General features: G+C 44.7%; 1 protein-coding gene across 1 annotated transcript in view; it reads left to right on the top strand.

Moving 5' to 3' along the window:
- Window positions 1-1,417: 1,417 nt before the first annotated feature.
- Window positions 1,418-8,214, top strand: part of IFT43 (intraflagellar transport 43) — a 16,780-nt gene continuing 9,983 nt past the window's right edge. Inside the window, exons 1-2 of the mRNA XM_010079106.1 lie at window positions 1,418-1,462; window positions 1,960-2,006. The gene's annotated coding sequence lies outside the window, so the exon portion shown is untranslated. The remainder of the gene's footprint in view (window positions 1,463-1,959; window positions 2,007-8,214) is intronic.

An 8,214-nucleotide genomic window follows, 5' to 3' on the forward strand; every position in this document is an offset into this window, starting at 1 on the left:
AGTAAGGGCTGGTGGTGGGGTCTCTGGAGCCATCCCTTTCTTTCTCTATAGTATTGGGGTTCACAAAAAAGTGCTTTGTGCCACCACTGAGGAGAAGAATGGAACTGGATGATTACTGCTCACTGAAAGAGCTTTCTCCTAAATTCCCTGGCTCCATTGCATTTCTGTCTCTTGTGAGAAACAGAAGGATGCAGATATAGCTGAAAGACCAGATGCAGATGTCACCTACACAGCTGCAGTTCTGACTACAACAGTGGGTATTACTGGGCTCATATCACTAACTCACTGTAATCTTTAGCTTCTCACAGGTTGCAAGGTCCAGGGAGAGCAGTAGAGAGAAGAGGATTTCTTCTCTTCATAGCTAGACATCCTCTATCCCCTGCTTCTTGCTCTTAGAAGAGTAGATTGTTCACAGGAAAACTAGATGTGGACCATGGCCAACTAGAACAGACAGGAGATGAGGAAAAGCCTGTCCCATCTCATGGAAGTGCTTTGAAAGAAGCACCGCTAGGCAGTGAAACAACTTCTCTTAAGTTTTGGTGAAACAACTTCTCTTACGTTTTGGTGTGTCCTGGGACAGTGCATGTGGTAGGGGAGGGCCCCATGTATTCCTTGTCATCGCACCCTGACTTCAAGGGAGGGAGAGAATATTTATTCCCAATGCATAGAGGTGGGAATGCGTTTCACTTTGCAAAATGGCCAAAGCAATCAGCGAGTGATGGAGTATCTGCTAAAAAGAAACCTGGCATTTAATTAACTTTTCAAAGTGCTGTTTCAGCAACTTCCATGTTTTACATTTTGAATATTGAACAAGCGTCCCTAATCGGGACTGAATTACTTCTGGGCTTGCTGGGGTGGAGAGCAAGGGAGCTGCCATTTGCCAGTGCCTCCCCCCCACGTTATTATTATGAACTCCTGTTAACTCAGCCAGATCAACCCTGATTTACTGCAGCGACAGCATGTCTGACCTGAACTTGGCCAGCTCAGGTGGGGCTCCTAACCTACAAAGGCAACCAGATAATCTTTATGCACAGACAGGGGGAGGAGGGACCTTTTGATCTCTCAGGGGTAGATAGAGTATAGTATTTTCTTCACTCCTTAATGTGCCAACCTCTCTACTCAGGTAAGGCAAGCTTTACCTGCAGCTGATGGCAGAGGGGGTGGAAAAGTACCTGAGATGCTAAAAAAACAGGGATTATGGCTCTTGCTGTATCAGGGCATGGCTGTCTTTTTGCACCCAAATGCTTCTGCTTCAGTCTGATGCACTCAGGGACTGGTTTAATGGTCACTCAGAACTCTTTAAGGTGCAATGTGTTATATTGGACCTGGTGCAGGAACTGTTTTGCCCAATAACAGTGATGTAGAGAAAAGTGCAGTTTTAAAATTTTCTCTAGCCTTTTCCAAGCATAAGCCTTTCCTTGTCTTGCAGGTCAGGAAGAAAGCATGCAGAAGAAGTAGAAGAGTAAGTTCTTGTTGCTGAAGCTTCTTCCACAACTTCTACATCTGATCTCATTGGCAAGGGACATGCACCAGTACACCAAGATCTGGAATTTGGGAAGGGTGCAGAGCCTGGCATGAATTCATGTCATGTGTCCTGGGATGGGGCAGGGATGGTCATTCTGTAGTTCCCTGGATATGGAGTAGGTGATGGCTCTGTCACTCCCATATGACAGAAAGAAGTAAGAGTAGAAAGCATCAGCTTTCCTCCCAGGTCCACCCCAGGCCCTACTGTGTGCAGTCTTAGGGTTTGTCTCAGGTACAAGGCATCTTGCTTAAGCACTCTAAGCTGAGATTTCTGCTGGGTCCAGCAATGAGGGGTGTGGAAGAAGGTCAATCTGCAGGCTAAACATACCTGGGAACTCTACCCTTGACAGGCCATGAGGCTGGTGGGGAGGAAGGGGACAAGATGCTTTTCTGGGCTTGCAATTGAAATTCTTTCTTACTTGTGTTTTGCTGCAGCCACCGGCTCAGACAGCAGAGCCCGGAGGCATCAGATGATGGAGGAGGTAAGCTATCACCTACCTGACTGAAGTTAGTGTCTTCATGCATGTTTGGGGGTTCTCCAGTAAAGTAAGCAGAGGCGTCTTGTAAGAAATTGCAATGAAATTAACAACTCTGGGTGTAGACAAATGCAGGAGTTGCGTACGTCTCCCCAGCTGTTGAATGAGGTAGAGAGAGCAAAGGACATGGAGAGGAGGATGAGGAAGTGAACCTGTAGTCTAACTCTGGCTCAGCATTAACATAGGATGATAAAGCACCTTTGGGAAGAAGGAAAGTGTTGAGGACATGCTTTCCTCTGTAATTACAACCACATGGAGAATAGTGGGCTGGGACAAAAAGAGAGCTAAAAGAGCAATAAAAGGTTAAGAGCAGGGAAAGAAATCACTGTTGTTCCCTAGTTTAGGTGATAGTATGCTCTATTTAAAGCCTCTCTTATGTTTTATGGTAACATCCTTGTCTTGTTCCCATCAGGACAAGTGTCTGCACCACTCTCCTGGGGTCTCTGTCATGAGGGAATTGTTAATTTAAAAAATCCGCTTGCCCTAACCCAAGATCATAGATCATAAGCTAAACATAGACACTGGTGGGTAATCCATCCCATCCCTGTACAGGCTGCTGTGAAATCGACTGGACTCCTGATTTAGCACTATTTTTCTTTATAGTGTATATCACCTGCTCTTTTAGGACTGGATGAGCTGAGAGAAATCTCAGGAAAAATCCACACTATGATTTTCAAGACAAGCACTAGAGAACTGTGTGGAGCATATAAATTCCTTAATGCCTCTAGGAGCTACCTCAGTTTTCAAGGGCTAAGCATTTTATATAGTGTATAAAAAGTTGCATCTGTAAAATATCACCAAGTATCAGAAGAATTACTAGGAGTCACAAAGGATCAGACATCAGTATGGTTAATGAGATTAAATGAAGACTTATTTGGGTCTTCCAGAAAGATTAAGCATTGCAACATATGACTGCCAGAAGTGGCACCTTTATAGCATTGGCATCTTCAGAATAGACTTAATTTTCCCCCTGGGAAGTTTCTTGGGCTTCTTAAATTTCAGTGTATGTCACTGAGGCTGATAGTCTGTTCTGAACTGCTCTCTGACTGTTTGCATATGTGCTGCCCTTCTTGTTGAACCTTGGTCTTGTATTCAGAGTATAATAACTGTCTTTGCTAACTAGGCATAAAAATGCTTGCCACATGTTTGCAGCATGTGACTTTTAGTGCTCCAAGACTTTGGGAAATAAATACATAATATAATTGATACAGAATGTGTTATGAAGACATGGTAAGTCTTAATACAGTTCACTTATTTATGTGTGCCTAGCCTATGGTTAACAGTTGAATTTGGATTGTTTGCAAACCAGAGTTCAGTTTTGGATTAAATCTATGTGTTAGCAGAAAGATCCCACTAATCTGATTGTGGTTCCTACCCCAGGCAGTTTCTGATAGAGTCAAATACATTGGGTTGTGGATCTAATTTGCATATGGAAAATCTCTGAATGGATCAGTGCATGCTTGTGATCCTATTTCTACAGGGAGATTAAACAAGCTATTCTGGGAGAGGAGTTTTCCATGTGGGCTCAATAATTGCAGTGAAGAAAGGTGACATATAAACTGAATAAAATTACTTTTTTGAATAAGTAGAGAGATACAAATAACTGCCCTGTGCAGAAGGCAATGAGTAGCATGCTGTGGCTGTGCAGTAAGTTGAGCCGTATCAGCCTCCCCTTTGCACAGAACTGTGCTTGGGCTTGTGTCAACCGTAACAGTAAACCTGAGATTCTAAACACACAAAAATCAGGACATTTTTGGGCTTGTGTCGTTAACCGTAACAGTAAACCTCAGATTCTAAACACACAAAAATCAGGACATTGGTGTATGGATCCCCAAGGATGTAATGGTTATTTTGTGTTGCATAATGTGTTAGCTTGTACACCTTAATATGAACAGGCGCAGTTGTGTAATGATTGCTGCTGTCAACCAATGCATTTGGATCATCTTCCTTTAACCTATTAGAAGGCTTAGCTGTACCATTCCATTAACATTGTTTGTGCCCCATCCAACCTTTTCATTAGAAGAATGAAGGACAACACGATATGCCCTTAAAAAGTTATTCTTGTATTTGAAATGTGCTCAGCACATAACTAACAATGAAATGTGCTATACAGCACTAACACCCAGAGGCTCAAAATTTTGAATCCATTGGAGAAAGTGTTAAAAAAGCATAGGCCTGGAGAGAGCCCAGTTTGGTATGTGGAAAGTGGAGAGAAAGTTGTACAGCCAAGTGGAGACTTTTGAGCTTGATATGCCTTGGAGTTTCATAAATAAAAATAGAATTCTCTCACTGCTCCCTGTGCATGAAATAGCATCTGATTCCTCATCTTCATGGGAGTTTGGGTGAGAAGGACAGTCACTTCTCAGCCTGTGTGGAAAGACTGAAGTAATATGGGAGATTGTAAGTGGGTGGACCAGACAAGGACATGCATGGAACTGTCTACAATTTCAGCCATTCCTTGCAGTTGCAGAGGGAAACCCAGAAGGTGCAAGTCATTCATACTGCGCAATACAAACAGTTGAAATACTAGCAGTGAAGTACCTTGGCTCAGGTGGTACTCAGAATTCATTTTCTCTAATCCATATTTCTTCTTTGTAGAGGCTAGTCCAGGACAAGAGAGCTACTTTAAAGAGGGGCCAGTTCTGAGTTACAGGAAAGCAAAGATGTATGTTTGACTACAAGCACCATTTGCCCCTGTAAAACTTCAGGCTGGAAAGACTGTTTTGAAAAAGTGCAGTGTCTCTCTAGAAACAGCTCTGGAATGTCTAGTTGATGGATATTGGGGTTTCCTACAGCACCCACGGTAAGCTTAGTGCCCATCCTCCTGAGCACACACTGGTATATGCTAGTACACAGGCATAGCAAGTAGATAATGCACCTTTGCTAGGTGGGTGTGTGTCTAGCTGAACCTTGTCATGGGGGACGGCCCAGCTCCTCTGCGTGGTGGGAAACATGCTTTAGCAGGATTTAATGCATCACAACTTGAGGAATAATAAACCTTCACAAGCAACAAAAAAATGTTTTAATTCCTAAAGGACAGGCCTGGTTGAGTCACTTTTGGCCAGGGGCAATTTGGGGCTTAATGCACTGTATGTAGCAATCTGGGCAATCTGAGAGAGAGGGTGGCCCAGCTCCTCTGCGTGGTGGGAAACATGCTTTAGCAGGATTTAATGCATCACAACTTGAGGAATAATAAACCTTCACAAGCAACAAAAAAATGTTTTAATTCCTAAAGGACAGGCCTGGTTGAGTCACTTTTGGCCAGGGGCAATTTGGGGCTTAATGCACTGTATGTAGCAATCTGGGCAATCTGAGAGAGAGGAGTTTAAGGGTAATTGCTCAATTTTCTGTCCATGTCAACAGGGGAAATGGGCAGCAGTGACTGAGCTCTGTATGACAGGGAAACTGCATGAGATGGGAGATGTGAGACTTAAAATTTTAAAAGTGCTGTCTGCAGACCACTGCTTCCTTTTCTGTAGCAGCCAAGAGCTTCTTCCAGGTGCAGGCTATTCTTTGTCATGAGGTGGGAGGGAAGACAAAACCACCAAGTTGATGTTGAAGGGCTTTCCTCTCCCTTTGCTCCTTTCTCCAGCAGAGCAGTAGAGTCTCTGCTTTGACTGCCTGGGTATTTAATTTGGCTTTAATCTGCTTGTGTGTCTCTTTCTGGCATGTAGCTGCAAAGGGCTGTTTCCTGTTGGGGTGAGAAATGCTGGCATTCCCCTCCTCCCTCAGCAAACTGCTTTGTCCTTTTGGCTAAAAGTTTCTTTGTTGTTCCTTTCTTGTCCACCAGTTTTGCACTGCTGAGTTGCACTCCCCCAGATGCCTGTCTTCTCACTACGTTGCCATTGGATTTTTCTCCTCAGCACTCTACTGCGCCTTGTTAGCTAAGGTTGTCATCTCTCTCACAGCTATCCTTCCCCCATAGACTATTGCCCCGTCTTCAGAAGAAGTCTCTTTCTCCCTCTCTCTGTTGCCCTTGGGATGCATAGCTCCTAGAACAGGGCTTTTCTTGGAGGACTGGGATGTGATGTGTGATTCTCTGCAGGAACAATGGCTTGTTATTTTAAAGCAGATAGTGTGTGTGAATGAGACAGCTTATTGAAATGAAAGCCTGACTATGCTACACAGGCAACCCAAACCTGACCTGCAGGTGAGGAAAGCTGCCAGGAGACAGTTACTAGATCTGTGCCCTCAAGGCAAAACTCCTTCCTGCCTGCTGGGAAGCCTCCTCAAGGAAGCAGAGCTGACGATTAGACCTTTCTATGCAATGTCAAACCTCTAGAAAGACTTCTTACCTTTCTGGCATGTGCCAGCAGCTCCTTTGCATTTGAACAGGATGGGAGTCCAGGCTCTGTGCAGAACAGGAGCCATAGAAAATGTTTTACTGTTCCATCAAAGGTTAATCATGCTTGCTTGGGAAAAAAAAAAAGAAATGGAGGAAGTGGGCATATGCCAAGTGGCCCACATCTTTTTGGGGAGTGATATCTGTCTGCCAGGTGGGAGACAAGCCTCACAGGATATTCATCACCTGGAGTTCACAGACATAAAATACCAAACACCTCTTGAGCTGCGTGTGAATACACTCCAATGACGAATTTGCTCCAAACAGAGCTGAGAATAGAGCGGAGTGTGGGTTATTGTTGGCTCTGTCATTCCTGATAAAGTTTGCCAGTTGCTTTCCTGTTGAGCTTATGTTTTTACAGAACACAGCAAGTGCTGGTGGATTCCAGGGAGTTTGTGACAAAGAAAACAGCTAGCCTGGTTCAGTACTAGGCAGAAGGGTAAGAGAGGGAGGAATTTACAGGAACAGTCAGGGAGATGGCCACTGAGTACTTCATAGGCTTAGGAGGCAGTGGTGGAGTAGTTTGGAGGGAGCTAAATGGACTAAAAGCGCTGGCCGTTAGTGAAATGCAGATGGAGTGAAAAACATGGTGTTTTGGAAGTGGTGTGAATGGGCTGAAGAGAGGGGCCTTGGGCAGAGAGTGACAGTGACTGCTGAGTTTCTGGGATTCTGCACTGTGACTTGGTGAGGCTCTGTCAATGCACTGCAGTCCTCCCCTTGGCTGCCCCACTAATGCGCTGCCCTGAATCTCTGTGCAAGGTCAGTGAAGGGCAGACTCAGCCCAACCTGATGGTTTCCCCTGAGCTGCTGGTCCAGGCCAGTTTGAACTCCTCCAGTGACTGCTGGCAATGTGATCTAGAGCTTCTGGTGTTCAAGGAAAGCTCCTTCCTGACAGCCACAATGGGCAGGATGGAGCAGAGAATGTGTCCCGAGGGGTATGGCTGTAGTCCTATTTGGAGCAGCAGACCACTGGCCGAGGGGCAGTGGGCAGCTTAATTGGAACACACACAGCTTGTTTGGGTCTGAAAATGGTGGTGTGGGTAACCATCTTCCATCACTAAATTCTGCGATACGCTGGATACACACAGAGTCATATTGGGCCTGTGATTGCCGAGTCCATAAGTGTAGTTGACAGACTAGGTTTACCTAAAATACCCTTTAAGAAAAAGCTCTTGAAAGATGATTACAGAATTGAGACACCATCATTTAAAACTGCCTGAAGCAAACTCCTTTGAAAATTGCAGCAGTGGAGGGACAGAGAGAGAACCGAGTAGCCCTTGATTGTAGTGTCGTTCCCTCAGGACCCATCCCCCCTCCCCCTCAGTTTCTCATCTGATATGAGAGAGAGCAGCAGTAAGATTCCTCATCTGTCTTATGAAAATCTGATTCTGAATGGCTCTGATCAAACCCAGCTGGCTGTCAGCAGCAGTGGTCTTGTGTGGAGGGAGAGAGGCTTCTGAGGAGTTGCTGGATGCGGAAGTGTCATGGGTGCTGCCGATCAAAGAGGCATTTTTAAATAAATATATATAAGAAAAAATAAAAAACCTAAGGATTTAGCATAAAAGAAATGTAGTTTGTCTTGTTTTTCCAATGTAACATGAAGAGGATGAAATAGAATCAGACACTCCAGCTCCCAAACATACTTCCACAGGAGCATCCTGAGAAACTGCTTTCCTTGCCACAGTAACGCTCTAATGCAAAATCACTCATCTCCAGCATTGTTAAGGGTGGTTTTGTGTTTCCGAGTTCACCAGCCCCTCCCATGGCACCCCATGCCTTCTCATCTGCTGCCCCACCACCTTCTGATTATGT

The sequence above is a fragment of the Pterocles gutturalis genome, unplaced genomic scaffold (genome assembly GCF_000699245.1).
Source record: "Pterocles gutturalis isolate BGI_N339 unplaced genomic scaffold, ASM69924v1 scaffold8076, whole genome shotgun sequence".
In the NCBI taxonomy this organism is placed as follows: Eukaryota; Metazoa; Chordata; class Aves; order Pterocliformes; family Pteroclidae; genus Pterocles; species Pterocles gutturalis.